Genomic DNA, 17,027 nt, shown 5'->3' on the forward strand with positions numbered 1-17,027 from the left:
AGTGTATTATTTTAGTATATACACTGGCTTTGACCTTTCGCCTTATTTTCTTTCCTTGTTATATATTTATATTTACCTCTCTGGCTCGGGGACTGTTACATTACAGATATTCTGATTCTGACTATAATCTAGTTGAGAGTTAAGGGAGGATCAATGTGTCAGAGTCACTAAAAAAAAACATGCACTTCACTTTGCTTAATACGGTATGATAAAAACCTAATGACCGCATTTTTTTTATTTATCAAATTTAAATTCTGGATCAAAAAAATCTAATCATTAATTTTTACTGTTAATTTAAGAATTTTACAGAGACTCTGTAGAGGAGGCATTGAGCTGCACCACCACCTTCGTCTGTCAGTGAGGATTTTAGCAATATGAAGCTATTTACCTGATTTTGTGGAGCCTTTGGTTTTATCTGAACTGTGTACTGATGCAGTGATGGATTTTCATTCCTTCATATTAACATTCTAAAGACTGTGTGAGAGCATGGTTGGAGGTAGAAAAAGCCATTGGCACTGTGGTCTGAAGGAAAGTTTTTTCGGGCATTACACAGGTGCCATATAATTAAGCATGTTGCATCATTCTGTATTGTAGATTTGCTTCTGCATGGATGAAAGGCTTATAAATAGACACACAACAACACTGTATATATAATAATGCTTTATTAAGGTTTTTACATAATCATTCATTTTATGTGACATGTAAAACCACTTGGAAATGTTCATTTATTCAGCAGCCTCTTTGCCCTATAAATAAAAAGGAAAAAAAGGTGTTAATGACATTAAACAATTATTATAGGCACAGTACTTCATCAACATCCATATAAAATTACTTAACAATACAACACAACTGACAGACTCAATATAATATTATAATTACCTTGCCAGAGTCCCGGCTCTTGGCCCTCAGCTTGTTGACCTGGGACTCCGCAATGTCAGCACGCTCCTCAGCCTCCTCCAGCTCATGCTGCACCTTCCTGAACTTGGACAAGTGGGAATTGGCTTGTTCCTCCTGGAATTAAATTCAGTTATTTAATTTTGATTTAAAAAGCTGCATTCATTGAGACATGAAATATATGAAAGTAAATCTTGACTTACAGCTTCCTCAGCCTGCCTCTTGTAGGCCTTGACCTTCAGCTGCAGTTTGTCAACCAGATCCTGCAGTCTGTTGATGTTCTTCTTATCCTCTTCAGTCTAGAAGAAATATGAAACTTTGTTAACTGGTTTCTGGTGTGATTAAATGAGTTCCATGTGAATAAAGTCCATGTGTGGATTTCGTACCTGATAAGTGAGCTCCTTCACTCTCCTCTCATATTTGCGGACTCCCTTAACAGCATCTACTCCACGTCTCTGTTCAGTTTCAACCTCACCTTCCAGCTCACGTACCTTCAGAGAATGAACTGAAACAGTTACCTCTGCTTCTGAGGACATGTTGGTGTCACATTCAGGTGATCCTTAAATCAGCAGCTCACCCTTGACTCCAGTTTCTGCAGTTGTTTCTTGCCACCCTTCATGGCCAGATTCTCAGCCTCATCCAGGCGGTGCTGCAGGTCCTTTACTGTGACCTCCAGGTTCTTCTTCATTCTCTCCAGATGAGCACTGGTGTCCTGCTCCTTCTTCAGCTCCTCAGCCATCATGGCAGCCTGGAAGATTAGGATAAGTACATTTTTTTTACTAAAGTTGAAATTGAAATCATATTTTAAAAATATAAAAGATTATGTCCTACATCAGTGATGGCTTTCTTGGCCTTCTCCTCAGCATTCCTGGCTTCCTGAACCGTGTCCTCCACTTCACTCTGGATCTGAACCAGATCACCTTCCAGCTTCTTCTTGGTGTTCAAAAGGCTGGTGTTCTAGGACCACACATTTGGAGACATGGAATGTTAGTTGATCATTCTAGATTCTGACATGTGGTTTGCCACAACTTGAAACCAAGAAAGTACCTGAGAGTGAAGAAGTCCAACACGCTCACTGGCATCAACCAGCTCCTGCTCAGCCACTTTGCGGCCTCTCTCTGTCTGTTCCAGAGCAGCTCTCAGCTCTTCGATCTCAGCCAGCATCAGGGTGTTCCTGCGATCAACCATGGCAACCTGTTCCTTCATGTCCTCCTGTCCTCTGACAGCATCATCAAGCTGCAGCTGAGCATCCTGATAGGTAGAACACCAGAATGTGAAGCTTCTGCAGACATTTTAAATATACTCTGGAAACAATGATGAGGTTTACATACCTTGAGCTGTCCCTGCAGATTCCTGAGCTGCTTCTGTGCCTCAGAAGCCTGGCGATTAGCGTGGCTCAACTGAATCTCCATCTCATTGAGGTCTCCCTCCATCTTCTTCTTGATTCTGAGGGCATCATTCCTGCTCCTGACCTCAGAGTCCAGAGTGCTCTGCATGGAGTCAATGACCCTCTGGCTGTTCCTCTTAATCTGCTCCATCTCCTCATCCTTCTCTGCCAGCTTCCTGTCAACTTCACCCTTGACCTGGTTCAACTCCAGCTGGACACGGAGAATCTTGGCTTCCTCATGCTCAAGGGTTCCCTGTTAAGCCAACCATGAAGTAATATGTGGGCAAATGCAGCATATTCATCTGGAAAGACACATTTATGCATTGTGGTAGAAGTTTACCTCAGCTTCCTCAAGGGCAGTCTGGATCTCTGACTTCTCAGTCTCCACGGCCTTCTTTGCTTTCTCCAGCTCATGAATGCTCTTGCCAGTCTCACCAATCTGTTCAGTCAGGTCAGCAATCTCCTCTGTTGAAGACATTATGAAACGGTTTAGAAAGCAGGTAGAAGTAAAATACCAATAAGGGAGTAAAAAGTCACATTTTTAACTTACGCTGCAGATTCTTATTTTCTCTCTTCAGAGTCTCCAGTTGATCCAGAGCCTCCTCATAGGAGTTCTTCATCTTGAACAGCTCAGTGCTCAGAGAGCGAGCCTCCTTCTGGGCACCCTCCAGCTCTGCCTGGCCCTCCTCATATTTCTGCTTCCATTCTGCCAGAACCTGTATTAAATAACAATTAAGAGCAGATTTTCACCAATTGCTCCATAATCTGGAATGCTGATGACTGTCTTATTACAGAAACCAAAATGAAATCCATTACCTTGTCAAAGTTTCTCTGCTTCTTGTCAAGGTTGGCAGCCAGGGCGTTGGCCCTCTCAACATCAATCATGAGGTCCTCCACCTCACCCTGGAGTCTCTGCTTGGTCTTCTCCAGAGAGGCACACTTGGAGTTCACAGCCTCGATCTGCTCCTCAGCCTCCTGGAGACGCTGGGCCAGCTTCTTCCTGGTGAATGAGTGTAGATTTGAGTATAGACTTCATGTGCAAATATTCTTCAAATTAAAATCTTTTCCTCTGTCTGCTTCATACTTGGATTCCTCAAGCTCCTCAGTGCGCTGGATGGCATCAGTTTCATATTTGGTTCTCCACTGAGCAACTTCGCTGTTGGCCTTGGACATTCCACGCTGCAGCTCAGCCTTTGCTTCCTGCTCCTCCTCAAACTGCTCCCTGAGAAGGTCACAGTCGTGGCGGGCAGACTGCACAGCATGAGCCAGGGCATTCTTGGCCTGTAAAAATAGGAAGATGTAATGTTCCATAATCTGGCATAATCTTAAATATTCCTCTGCTAGTGAAATATTCATCCTTTTCTTTACAGCAGTACATTACCTTGACTTCCTCCTCAGTCTGCCTCTTCAGCTCTTCAATTTGTTGAGTGAAGGCCTGTTTGCCTCTCGTCAGCTGAGAAACAAGAGCCTCTTTCTCTTCAAGTTGACGGCCAAACTCACCTGGTTTAAAAGAAGTGAATTAGTATGAATGTGTAGATTCACCATGAATCAGGGTAAACTAAGACATAACAATATTTTTACACTCACCATTTTCAGTCTGAAGTCTTGCTTTTTGGGCACTGAGGTCATTGAGCTGACGAAGGTTCTCATCGTTCTTAGACTTAATTTCACTAAGTTGGTCCTCAAGAGTACGGCACATCTTCTCAAGATTTGCCTGGTAGTGTCATGTGAAGAAGAAAATATAATTTCTCTGTTAATGATGTTTTTGATGAGAACTGTAACGGTGTAAAAGGAGTAAGTACATTTTCCAACCTTAGCTTTAGCAACAGCCTCCATGTTGCTGGAGAGATCATCAATCTCCATCTTGAATTCACTCTTCTCCTTCTCAAGCTTCTGCTTGACACGCTGGAGGTTGTCGATCTGCTCTCCCAGCTCTGCCACGCTGTCGGCCTGCTTCTTGCGCAGAGCTGCCGCGGTGGCTTCATGCTGCAGGGTGGCCTCCTCAAGGTCACGGCGCAGCTTCTGGAACTCAGCCTCACGCTTCTTGTTCATCTCGATTTGAGCAGCAGTGGCTCCACCAGCCTCCTCAAGCCTCTCACTGATCTCCTCAAGTTCCCTGGAGAGATCAGCTCTCTGCTTCTCAACCTTGGCACGAGCAGCACGCTCAGCCTCAATTTCTTCTTCCAGTTCTTCAATGCGAGCCTGAAAACGCAGTCAGCATAAGTTAGATAGAATCCAAATCAGAAATAATTCTAAAACTCTATCAACATTACATTACCTGAAGCTCCTTGATCTTCTTCTGAAGCTGAGCACCCAAAGATTGCTCATCTTCAATCTTGCTCAGAAGTTGGCTTGTTTCAAAGTCCTTCCTGGGAGAAGCATTTCAAAGAAGTTTAACAAAATGATACTCTTTACTTGTTAGATTAATGTAGAGATAAATGTTGACATTTCCATACTTCTTCAGCTTCTCCTCAGACTGCTGCTTGTCATTTTCAAGGTCCATGATGGATTCCTGGGCCAGCTTCAGGTCACCCTCAAGCTTTCTCTTGGCTCTCTCAAGGTCCATTCGGAGCTTCTTTTCTTGCTCCAGGGAACCTTCAAGCTGAATAAATATGAAATGTGTTGTTTATTCATGTAATTGGAATTGTATTTGTAAAAAGTTTGTAATTCATGACAACTCACATCATCCACTTGCTGTTCAAGCTTGGTCTTGGCTTTGGTCAGAGTGTTGACTTTGTCCTCCTCTGCCTGGAGATCATCCAGAGTCTGCTGATGAGATTCCTGGAGGGCTTTCTTCTCCTTTGTGAGCTTAGCAATGCTCTCATCCTGAGAGGCCATCTCCTCAGTCAGGTTCTTCACCTGCACACAGAAGGAAATAACAGGTAAATACAGACTAGGCTCAATAATTATGGATCGTACGTTTCTGTAAACCTTTAACAACCACAAACCTTGTTCTCTGTGGCGTGTTTCTCTTTCTCCACTTTAGCCAAGGTCAGTTCCAAGTCATCAATGTCCTTCTTCAGCTCAGAGCACTCATCTTCAAGTTTCCTCTTCTTAGCAGTCAGCTCAGCATTGATCTCCTCCTCATCCTCCAGCCTCTCGGTGGTCTCCTTGAGTTTAGCCTCAAGCTGGATCTTACTCTTAATGAGTCCTTCACATCTCTCTTCTGCATCTGAGAGGTTCTCAGATTCCTAGGTGAACCATGGACATGAGCAGGCTTAAGAATGAGATCTTTACTCGTATTGATCAATTTATTCCATTTGGTCAGTGTTACTTACAGATGCCACTTGCAGCTGCAGGTCATTCTTTTCCTGGAGCAGTGCCACCATCTTCTCCTCAAGCTCTTTTTCTTGGCTTCTGCCTTTGCCAGATCTTCTTTGCACTTGGTGTAATCTTCCTTCATGTTTGCCAGCTCCTTCTCAGTCTCAGCACTCTTCAGGAGGGGCTTGATCTTGTAGTACACTTTCATCCATGGCCAGTGTTTGACATTCATGAATGAGCGGACGTTGTACTGGATGGTGTAGATGGATTCTCTGTGTGATGAGAAACAGGTTTTCATCTATAACCGTTAATTATATGTGTAATAGGCAGATCCTGTCTGTTAGATTTATATAAATCCATGTTACAAACCTCCTCTCTGTCATCTTAACATATTCCTTCCTCATGAGGTATCCACGGCAGAGGGCCTGAGTCATTGTGACCAAGGAAGCAAGTTTCTCATCTCGCATCTCCTCAAGAGTACCCAGCAGACCAGCCTTGAAGAACACCTGTGCACAATGTGAACATGAGTTACTTTGTGAGATACTTTCATTGTATAAGTAAAAAAAAGTCGCTAAGAAGGAATTATCACCTTAGTGTGTCCAAACTTGTACTGAGTATGATCAACATCAATTGACCCCAAGAGTTTCTCAGAGGCTTTTTTGTTGTCAATAAATTGACCTTCAGGGATAACACTGGCATTCAGCACTTTGTATCTGAAATACAGAGAATATAGTTAGAAAAGTTTGTTCTTCAGAGACATGATATGAAATATATAACCATGGGAAGATCTTATGCACCTCTGCTTGAAGTCACCATAGAGGATTCTGCTTGGGAATCCCTTTCTGCAGATTCTGATACCCTCCAGGACACCATTACACCTCAGCTGGTGGATAACCAGGAAGTTCTCCATCAGACCTAGTACATAACATGCATTAGTGAACTGACACCCATGATCAAATATATTTTGTTGTGTATGTGTTTTGTTTCTGAATTTGGTTAAATGATTCTGTTACACTTAGTCAGTATAAGACAAGACATGTAGAGAACACGTTTTTATATAAGAGTGAAGTAGTTCATATTTGTGTATAAATGTTTTTTTTTACCTGGAGTCTTAGACTCATTAGGAATCAAGCAACGCACAAAGTGGGGATGGGTGCTCCTGAGGTTGGTCATCAGCTTGCCCAAGTTCTCCTGTGGGTGTAGTTATTTCATTATCATTAATTCATCATAACTGTGTGAGGGGTTTCTGACTAAATCAATTAAATCCACTGACCCTGAACTGTGAGGACACCGTCTGCATGGAACCACCCTTCTTCTTGCCTCCCTTCTTGCCACCACCACCACTCTCTGCAAGACAAATTTAACATTTATAAAAAAAATATTAAACTGACACTTCAGTCTGAGAAGTTTGATCTGAGAAACAAATTATTTGCAACATAAAAATCTTTACCCTCAACTACAGCAGGGTAGAGGACAGGCAGCAGCTTCATTGAAGACTTCTGGTACAGCTGAAGAACAGACTCGTTCAGTGGATCCCTGTTCTTGTCCAGCCAGCCACTGACGTTGTAGTCCACAGTACCAGCGTAGTGGACCAGTGAGAAGTGGGCCTCAGCCTTGCCCTTGGCAGGCTTGGGCTTCTGGAAGGCGTTGTTCTTGCCAAGATGCTGGTCATACAGCTTGTTCTTGAAAGACGTGTCTGAGGCCTTGGGGAACATGCACTCCTCTTCAAGGATGGAGAAGATGCCCATGGGCTGTTTGCAAGTAAGGAGTTCATTAGAAATGAATGCACATACAATTGTTTTGTGTGTTTCTACAGAGTAAAATGTAAAGGTACCTTCTCAATAAGTTCAATGCAAGCAGCCAAGTCCATGCCGAAGTCAATGAACTCCCAGTCAATTCCCTCCTTCTTGTACTCCTCTTGCTCCAGAACGAACATGTGGTGGTTGAAGAACTGTTGCAGTTTCTCATTGGTGAAGTTGATGCACAGCTGCTCCATGCTGTTGAACTGTTCAGAGAGACATTAATAACTGTTTAGTACTGTTTAGAAAGTGGTGAATAATATGTGTTTAGTAATACTTACATCAAAAATCTCAAAACCAGCAATATCCAGCACACCGATGAAGAACTGTCTTGGCTGCTTTGTATCCAGCATCTGGTTGATACGGATAACCATCCACAAGAACATCCTCTCATAGACGGACTTGGACAGGGCGCTCACAGAGTTCAAGACCTGAAACGAAGAATTGATGAAGTTGTGTTGAGTGTTTTGGAAAACCCATTTTGGTTAAATAAAGGATCATTTATAACATGTTACCTACCTGAGGAACAGTCTGTCCCTTTGTCACAAACTCATTTCCGACCTTCACTCTGGGGTAGCACAGAGCCTTCAGCATATCAGCTGAGTTCAGGCCCATAAGGTAGGCAATCTTGTCAGCCACTGCAAAAAACATATTAAATACACTGCTAGAGAACAACAAAGCGTGTAAAACCAGGTAATATATTCTCTATTTCCAACCTACCCTCTGTGCCATCAGGCTCAGCCTGCTCCTCACGCTGCTTCTGCTTGAACTTCATGTTACCATGATGGATCACAGCACCAGTCAGCTTGTAGATACCAGCTTTCTCTTCACCGCTGAAGCCCAAGATATCAATGGCAGTCTAAAACACAAATATTCAGGGAACATTTCAGAGAAAATATCAACAAATGTAAAAAATGTTTTTTTTGTTCTGAATCTGAACTGTTACTCACATCTGTGGCAACCAGCTCAACTTTGTCATCAATGCTGGCCACAGTGATCTGACCCTGGCTGATCATGGGGAAGTCATAGGGGTTTGTGGTGATGAGCGTCATTTCTGGTGGATAAAAATGTGTTACTTTCTTTAAGTAAACGGCATTGATACATTGAACAATTCTTCATGTTTTTCAAATTTACCAATCAGCTCAGGCTTTTCATTGGTCATCATCTGGTAGAAGATGTGGTAGCCTCTCTCATCTGGAAGCTGGAATGTCACTCTAGACTTCTCCAGCAGATCTATTTGTGGAGGAGGAGATTCATTTCATATATGCAGATTCACATTACGATATCTTTGGCATGAATTTGCCATTTCGTAGTACGTACAAGTCTCAATGTCAGCACTGGACAGTCTTCCAGTGGTGCCAAAGTGAATTCGGATGAATTTACCCTGTATGAGACATAAACACCATATCAGTATTTCTCAAACATACTTACATTTAGAAATTAATTTCTATCTTTAACGTTACTTACAAAGCGAGAGGAGTTGTCATTCCTGACGGTTTTGGCATTACCATAAGCCTCCAGCAGTGGGTTGGCAGCAATAATCTGGTCTTCCAGAGATCCCTGCAAAGTATAAGAAGCCGATTTAATATTTGTTCCATAAAGTAAAACAAACAAGGATCTCAAGAGGTTAGATAGTTTACTGCAGAACCCGACCTGTATTTTGCCGGATGTTGCCTCCTTTTTCTTTTCACCACCAGCCACTGCAACAGTTGCAAAGTACTGGATGACACGCTTGGTGTTCACAGTCTTTCCAGCACCGGATTCTCCACTAGGTAATAAGAAGAGTTTAAGAATGTTTTTAAGTAGAGTAACAACGATAGCTGTAATATTGCCATAATCACATGACATTAGTTCAGAAAAATGATGGTTTTAACACTTACGTAATCAGGACAGACTGGTTCTCTCTATCTGCAGGATGTACATAATATTGTATTTAATTTTGAACTATATTTCTGAAATTGCTTACTTGCATACAATAATAATAGTTACATAATCACAATAATGAACTTGTGATATGCAAATAAAACAATTAAATTAATTAGTAAATTCAAGTTAATCATCCTTAGAGACGAGGTAGTACATATTGTATTTCATGAATCCTCAAAATGGAAGTCATATTGAAAGTCTCACCAGTAAGCATGGACTGATAGGCGTTGTCAGAGACAGAGAAGATGTGGGGTGGGGCTTCCATGCGCTTTTTGCCTCTGTAGGCAGACACCACCTCTGGGTCGTACACGGGGAGCCACTTGTAGGGGTTCACAGTTGCACAGAACAGGCCAGAGTAGGTCTGCAGGAAGACAGCAATGCGTTACAAAGGAGAACCATTGGAAAGTTGTCATTTTAAAGAGCTTTTTATTGCTTACGTAGATCATCCATGCTGCATAACGCTCTTTGAGGTTATACAACACAGAGGCTTCATTAAGGTGGGTCATCATGGCCATGTCCTCAATTTTGTCGTACTTGGGGGGATTCATTGGGGTGACATCGTCCTCCTTAACAGTCTTTTCCTGAAATCATTTTGACAACATAATTGAATTGGAAGTTTCTATAACAGTGAATTGGACAAAAAACAAGACCTGTGTCTTGTAAAAAGTATTACCTCTTTTGTTGTAAGAACTTCAACTGTGACTTTGCCACCATCCCTCTTCTTGATTGTAGCTTTCAGGTAGAGCTCCTTATCATCAACCACAAAGCAAGCGCTCTTGGCATCGAAGGGCTTGTTCTGAGCCTCGATTCTCTCCTTCTCAGGCTTACGGAGATAAATGGCAGCCTTGCCAAAAATGGCCATCTCCGCGTCCGTACTCATGGTGGCAGCTTACTGAAAGTGTCATTGCAAATTATTAAAAAAAAGCCACAAAACAAAATTTTTTAAATTGTTTATGGGGTGTGTATGTTTAAAGTTGAAATGTTTTATACAGATCATGAATCAAGTTTTCTTTGATCTTTTTGCTACTGTCTTACCTTCTTTTCCACCCCAAACAGAAATGGATTACCAGGACACTGCAAGATACATTGAGGTGCTGATTATTTGTAGTACTGTATAAATCATGTCTGACCTTTTCTTAAAGTTAGAAAAGTAAATGAAATGTAAATATCAATGTTCTATTCAATGTTTTATTTGTCAACACATCATAACTACATGCAATAGTTAAGAAAAAATTTCAGTCTTCCAACATGCGTCTTACCTTAAATGTGTAATGACACTGGCCTTCTGCACCACTGTGTATGCTCCTCTCCTCCTGCCCTCTTATATTGCTTTTGTTTTGCCAGCCAAGCAGAAGTTATATATGGAGAACATGGCTCCAATATGGCCTGTATGACAATCGCTTGAAAACACTTGTCACTGGCACTCACTTGTAACGTGGTTTCCAGTTACCAGTTTGTGATTAAGATGCATCTTTGCTAAAACCTTTGTTTTGATTACGACAAGATTTATGTTCTAATTTATGTCCTTCAGCATTCCACTTGATTTTTAAATTCTTTTACAAAAGAAACAATGCTAATGCATATAATTTTGTTTCTTGGTCTAAATAAGTAATAAAATCTGACTAGATTATCTAGACATGCAAAACAGTTAGCATACAGAATACATGAAAACATATAAGACATAGAAAATCTAAGAAAAAGCAGCTATAGATATCAGTGAAACAGAGTGAATGGAAACTGAATGCAGAATTGGGAGTGGGCTAAAATAATATACATTTAGACCTCTCCTCAATTTTGAAGAACTTTCACTAAAACTAAAGAAGCCCTTTCTTCAAAGTAAACGCTATAGGCATACATGGCACTCTAGTCAGGATGCAGATTATTTTTAAATCTTATGGGGATCATGGGGTTTTCGTGACAGGCAGAGCTGTAGCCTTACACCCCTCTCCATGATGGTGTGGGTTTCCTGCAGGTTCTCCATTTTCCTCCCATCGTCTAAAGGCATGCATGATAGATGGATTGGTGACTCTACGTTGACTTTACATTTACATATATGGAATTTCCACTCAGTGGTTACACCTGGAGCACAGTGTCTTGCTGAGGAACACAATGGTAGTTAGTGGGGTTTCGAACCTGTGACTTTGTGTTTGCTCACTAGGACACTTCCACCAGCCGTGTGTGTGCATTTACATTTACATTTACAGCATTTATCAGACACCCTTATCCAGAGCGACTTACAATCAGTTTACAATTACAGGGACAGGAGCAATTTAGGGTTAAGTGTCTTGCTCAGGGACACAATGGTAGTAAGTGGGATTTGAACCCGGGTCTTCTGGTTCATATGCGAGTGTGTTACCTGCTAGGCTACTACCTACCACTGTGTGAATGTGTGATGGCTTGCACTCTAGATGTTCTACAGACCACAGTAAGTTATCTTGGGAAACAACCACCTTTAACACAATAATCAGAAAAAAAGAACCACACATGGCTGTGCTATACACATTCATCACTCATGAATCCACTTCCTAACATAACACCAGCTTTATTGAGGGGGATGGGTGTGTGGTGTGAAGTGGGTGGTGGGTAAGTTAACATACAAGAGGGAGGTGAATGGCCCTGTGAAGTGGGGTCAAAGTCAAAGTGAACTTTAATCTCACCATATACAAGTCCACAGAGAGATGAGACTGTGAAGCTTTTGGGATTCACAGTGTGCAAAATAACATGGTGCAAATGGAAATGTAAAATAACACAACAACATGACAAAGGAAACTGTGCACTGACCTATAAGAAGGTGCACCTATAAGAAGACCTATAAGAAGAAGTGCGACAAACACATGGACAGCAATATGATATAATACGATATGATAGCATGAAATAATAATATGGTGTATGCATAGTGTGCAGCATAGTGTGTGGTGGTAAGAAATGCATCAAAGTGCAGTGTGGATTATTTCAATAATGGTAATCGCTTTGGTAAGAAAGGAAATGGTAATTTCCTTTCATAACATAACATAACATAAGGCAGAACACTCAACTAATAAATGGAGATGTGCACCACAAAATAGAAACTTTCATTTCATCGGAGTCACAGAAACATGGTTGAGTTATAACGACAGCAGTGAATATACAGTTAAAATTCTATAAATGTAAATGTACAGTTATGTGCAAATACTGGTTTGCTGCCTAAGTGTTTTAAAATATTTTTGTCAGTTGTTTCTGTGGTGTAAAATTACAAGCATTTTTATAAATTTATAAGGATTTTATTGACAATTACATCACATTTATGCAAAGAGTCATTATTTGCCGTGCTGACCCTTTTTTCCCCCAAGACCTCTGCAATTCACCCCGGTATGCTGTCAATCAACTTCTGGGTCAAATCCTGACTGATGGCGACCCATTCCTTCATAATCTGTCAGAGTTTGTGGGGTTTTGTTTGTCCACTTGCCCTGGATTAAGGTCTGGGGAGTTTCCTGAGCCACGAACCCATATTTAAATGTGTCACAACTCAAACTTCACCTGCAATTCCGGGCCAGGTTTTCCATGTGTTCCATGTCTCGTGTTCCCTGATCAATTAAGGCATTTGGCAGACGCCCTTATTCAGAGCCTTGATGGGATCCACGTGTATGTGAGATGAGACACATAACCTGAGCAGCTCCAGGGGGTCTCTCCCTGATTTTAAGTCGCTTTGGATATGGTTGTCTGATAAATGTAGATAAGTAAATTTTTACCAGTTATCCCAGTTGCCTTAACCTCCGTCCAATGGGCATGCAAATCACAGAGTTGTATTTGCGCTGAAGTTACAAAAACTCTGTAAACTGTAAGATCATGTATGCTATATAGACAAGAGCTGTAATTCTTGGCATGACACAGGTCGAGTCAGGTTCGTACTCAGTTTCTTTCAGTTTAGCTTTGGCTCGGCTTAAGCTCACGCAGTAAATGATCGGTCAGCAAACACAAATTTCCGGTCTGTAGTTCCTATCCTTGTAAAAAGACCGTGGGGAGAGAACGGAGTGAAAAAAAACTCTCTCTCTACACACAAAAGCACTGTATTCAAACCACTCCAACCTGATGTTACATGGCACAATAGAGGTTAAAAAATTAACAGTTTCTAATTTATTAACACCGGTAAATAATTATTGCAGTTACATGTGAATATTTTATGTAAAAAAGGTACCAATGTTACAGAGAAAACCAAAATGAGAAGAAAAAGTAAAGGGAGAGAGAGAGAGAGAGAAGCCATGAGAGAAAATTAGATGATAGAGCAGGCTCGAAAACCAGAAAATCCGGTTTCGATGGAAAGACAGCTGGAAAAGAAAGTGCACAACAAAGGCACAGGAATGTCCTGGCTCCGTGACAACTCTTCTTACAGACGGTCGCTATGCAAAACAAAAGCGTAGAAAGGCCATGGTCCTGCGACGCCACATCTTAAATCCTTACCGTATGATTCGCATGCTTGTGGCATGTTTAATAATACATAAATTAGTACAATAATACATAAACTAGTACAAACACGTATTATTTAATCATTTGCTTTTGCAATACAATACAAATATCCAGCACAATTTGGCTTTTTTATCAAACTTCCATGACCTAAGCAAACGTTGTCCAGGGCTTAAAACTAACTTTGCACAGACATTTTTTCAAGAAAACATACCTGCTTTTGTGTTCAATTTAGCCTTTCAATAATATCAGTGTATCTTAAGGTTATGTTTTAGCAGGCTTGGCTAAACTGCACTAAAACTGCAGGCTTACTTACTTGCTTACAAGTGAATCAGAATCAGAATATCATTGTAACAAGTACGACGAAATTAGGTGCAGTCCTTTAGCTGGAGAGGTATCATAAATACTGTGTGTAAAAAAAGCTAGCTTAAATACAGGGAGTGCAGAATTATTAGGCAAATGAGTATTTTGTCCACATCATCCTCTTCATGCATGTTGTCTTACTCCAAGCTGTATAGGCTGGAAAGCCTACTACCAATTAAGCATATTAGGTGATATGCATCTCTGTAATGAGAAGGGGTGTGGTCTAATGACATCAACACCCTATATTTACATTTACATTTACGCAGACGCCCTTATCCAGAGCGACTTACAACGTGCTTTCAAGTTACCATCGATGAAGAGATCAATTCCGGTTCACTAGGCCCCCAACTATGAATACATCTATTTTATTCACTCTGTTGTAGATTCTGTACACAAAGTTCGACAACAAGAAAATTACAATTTAATCTAAATCTTCTCTAAAGAGGAAGGTCTTGAGCTGTCGTTTGAAGGTGCTCAGTGACTGAGCTGTTCTGACCTCGAGGGGAAGTTCATTCCACCACCGGTGGGGGTCAAGACATACAAGAGTCTAGATGAATGTCTTCCTTTTACCTTCAGAGATGGAGGGACCAGGCGAGCAGTACTGGAGGCTCGGAGTATACCAGGTGCAGTGCGAGGTGTAATAAGGGCTGTGAGGTAGGATGGTGCTACTCCATGTTTGGCTTTGTAGGCCAGCATCAGTATTTAGAACCTGATGCGTGCAGCTACTGGGAGCCGGTGGAGGGAACGTAGCAGAGGGGCAGTGTGGGAGAACTTGGGAAGGTTGAAGATCAGTCGTGCTGCTGCATTTTTTATTAGTTGTAGAGGTCGGATGGAACATAGTGGTAGACCAGCTAGAAGGGAGTTACAGTAGTCCAGTCGTGAGATTACTAAGGACTGAACCAGTATCTGGGTGGCCTGGGTTGACAGATAAGGGCGGATTCGTCTGATATTGTAGAGAAGGAATGAGCGGGAAAGATTGCTGATGTGAGTTGAGAAAGAGAGTTGGTTGTCTATTGTTACTCCAAGGTTGCGGGCTGTTGCAGAAAGAGAGAGCTGCGAGTTGTCCAGGTAAATAGCAAGATCCTGATGTGGTGAAGAATCTGCTGGAATTAATATATATATATCAGGTGTGCATAATTAATATATATATCAGGTGTGCATAATTATTAGGCAACTTCCTATCCTTTGGCAAAATGGGTCAAAAGAAGGACTTCACAGGCTCAGAAAAGTCAAAAATAGTGAGATATCTTGCAGAGGGATGCAGCACTCTTAAAATTGCAAAGCTTCTGAAGCGTGATCATCGAACAATCAAGCGTTTCATTCACAAATAGTCAACAGGGTCGCAAGAAGCGTGTGGAAAAACCAAGGCGCAAAATAACTGCCCATGAACTGAGAAAAGTCAAGCGTGCAGCTGCCAAGATGCCACTTGCCACCAGTTTGGCCATATTTCAGAGCTGCAACATCACTGGAGTGCCCAAAAGCACAAGGTGTGCAATACTCAGAGACATGGCCGAGGTAAGAAAGGCTGAAAGACGACCACCACTGAACAAGACACACAAGCTGAAACGACAAGACTGGGCCAAGAAATATCTCAAGACTGAAGGTTTTATGGACTGAAAGGTTTTATCCCACCGCTGCCATTATTTTCTTGGGGCAGTGGTGGCCTAGCGGTTAAGGAATCGGCCCCGTAATCAGAGGGTTGCCGGTTCGAATCCCGATCTGCCAAGGTGCCACTGAGCAAAGCACCGTCCCCACACACTGCTCCCTGGGTGCCTGTCATGTCTGCCCACTGCTCACTCAGGGTGATGGGCTAAATGCAGAGGACAAATTTCACTGTGTGCACCTTGTGCTGTGCTGCTGTGTATCACATGTGACAATCACTTCACTTTTATTATTTTTTATGATGAAATGAGAGTGAGTCTTGATGGGCCCGTGGCTGGATTGGTAAAGGGCAGAGAGCTCCAGTCCGACTCTGACGCCAGCAAGGTGGAGGTCGAGTACTGGTTTGGGCTGGTATCATCAAAGATGAGCTTGTGGGGCCTTTTCGGGTTGAGGATGGAGTCAAGCTCAACTCCCAGTCCTACTGCCAGTTTCTGGAAGACACCTTCTTCAAGCAGTGGTACAGGAAGAAGTCTGCATCCTTCAAGAAAAACATGATTTTCATGCAGGACAATGCTCCATCACACACGTCCAAGTACTCCACAGCGTGGCTGGCAAGAAAGGGTATAAAAGAAGAAAAACGAATGACATGGCCTCCTTGTTCACCTGATCTGAACCCCGTTGAGAACCTGTGGTCCATCATCAAATGTGAGATTTACAAGGAGGGAAAACAGTACACCTCTCTGAACAGTGTCTGGGAGGCTGTGGTTGCTGCTGCACGCAATGTTGATGGTGAACAGATCAAAACACTGACAGAATCCATGGATGGCAGGCTTTTGAGTGTCCTTGCAAAGAAAGGTGGCTATATTGGTCGCAGATTTGTTTTTGTTTTGTTTTTGAATGTCAGAAATGTATATTTGTGAATGTGGAGATGTTATATTGGTTTCACTGGTAAAAATAAATAATTGAAATGGGTATAAATTTGTTTTTTGTTAAGTAGCCTAATAATTATGCAAAGTAATAGTCTCCTGCACACACAGATATCCCCCTAAAATAGCTAAAAATAAAAACAGACTAAAAACTACTTCCAAAAACATTCAGCTTTTGTTGTCGTTCAATAATAAAATTATTCCTCAAAAATACAACTTGCCTAATAATTCTGCACTCCCTGTAGAAGACATATACTAATATAATACAAAATATGATACCAAATATAAAATTAAAGGGTGATGTAAGCAGAGTGTATTACAAACTTGGTTACTACTACCCTAATATAAACTGTAAAAATTGTGGGCATATACCTAAAAACTACCAACAAATAGCAGATAAAGTAAAATATTCCGCATACTTTCAACTGT

General features: G+C 41.6%; 1 pseudogene; it reads right to left on the reverse strand.

Moving 5' to 3' along the window:
• Positions 1-645: 645 nt before the first annotated feature.
• Positions 646-10,147, reverse strand: LOC114785411 (myosin heavy chain, fast skeletal muscle-like; annotated as a pseudogene).
• Between the last annotated feature and the right edge of the window lie 6,880 nt (positions 10,148-17,027).

The sequence above is a fragment of the Denticeps clupeoides genome, chromosome 3 (assembly GCF_900700375.1).
Source record: "Denticeps clupeoides chromosome 3, fDenClu1.1, whole genome shotgun sequence".
NCBI classification, from domain to species: domain Eukaryota; kingdom Metazoa; phylum Chordata; class Actinopteri; order Clupeiformes; family Denticipitidae; genus Denticeps; species Denticeps clupeoides.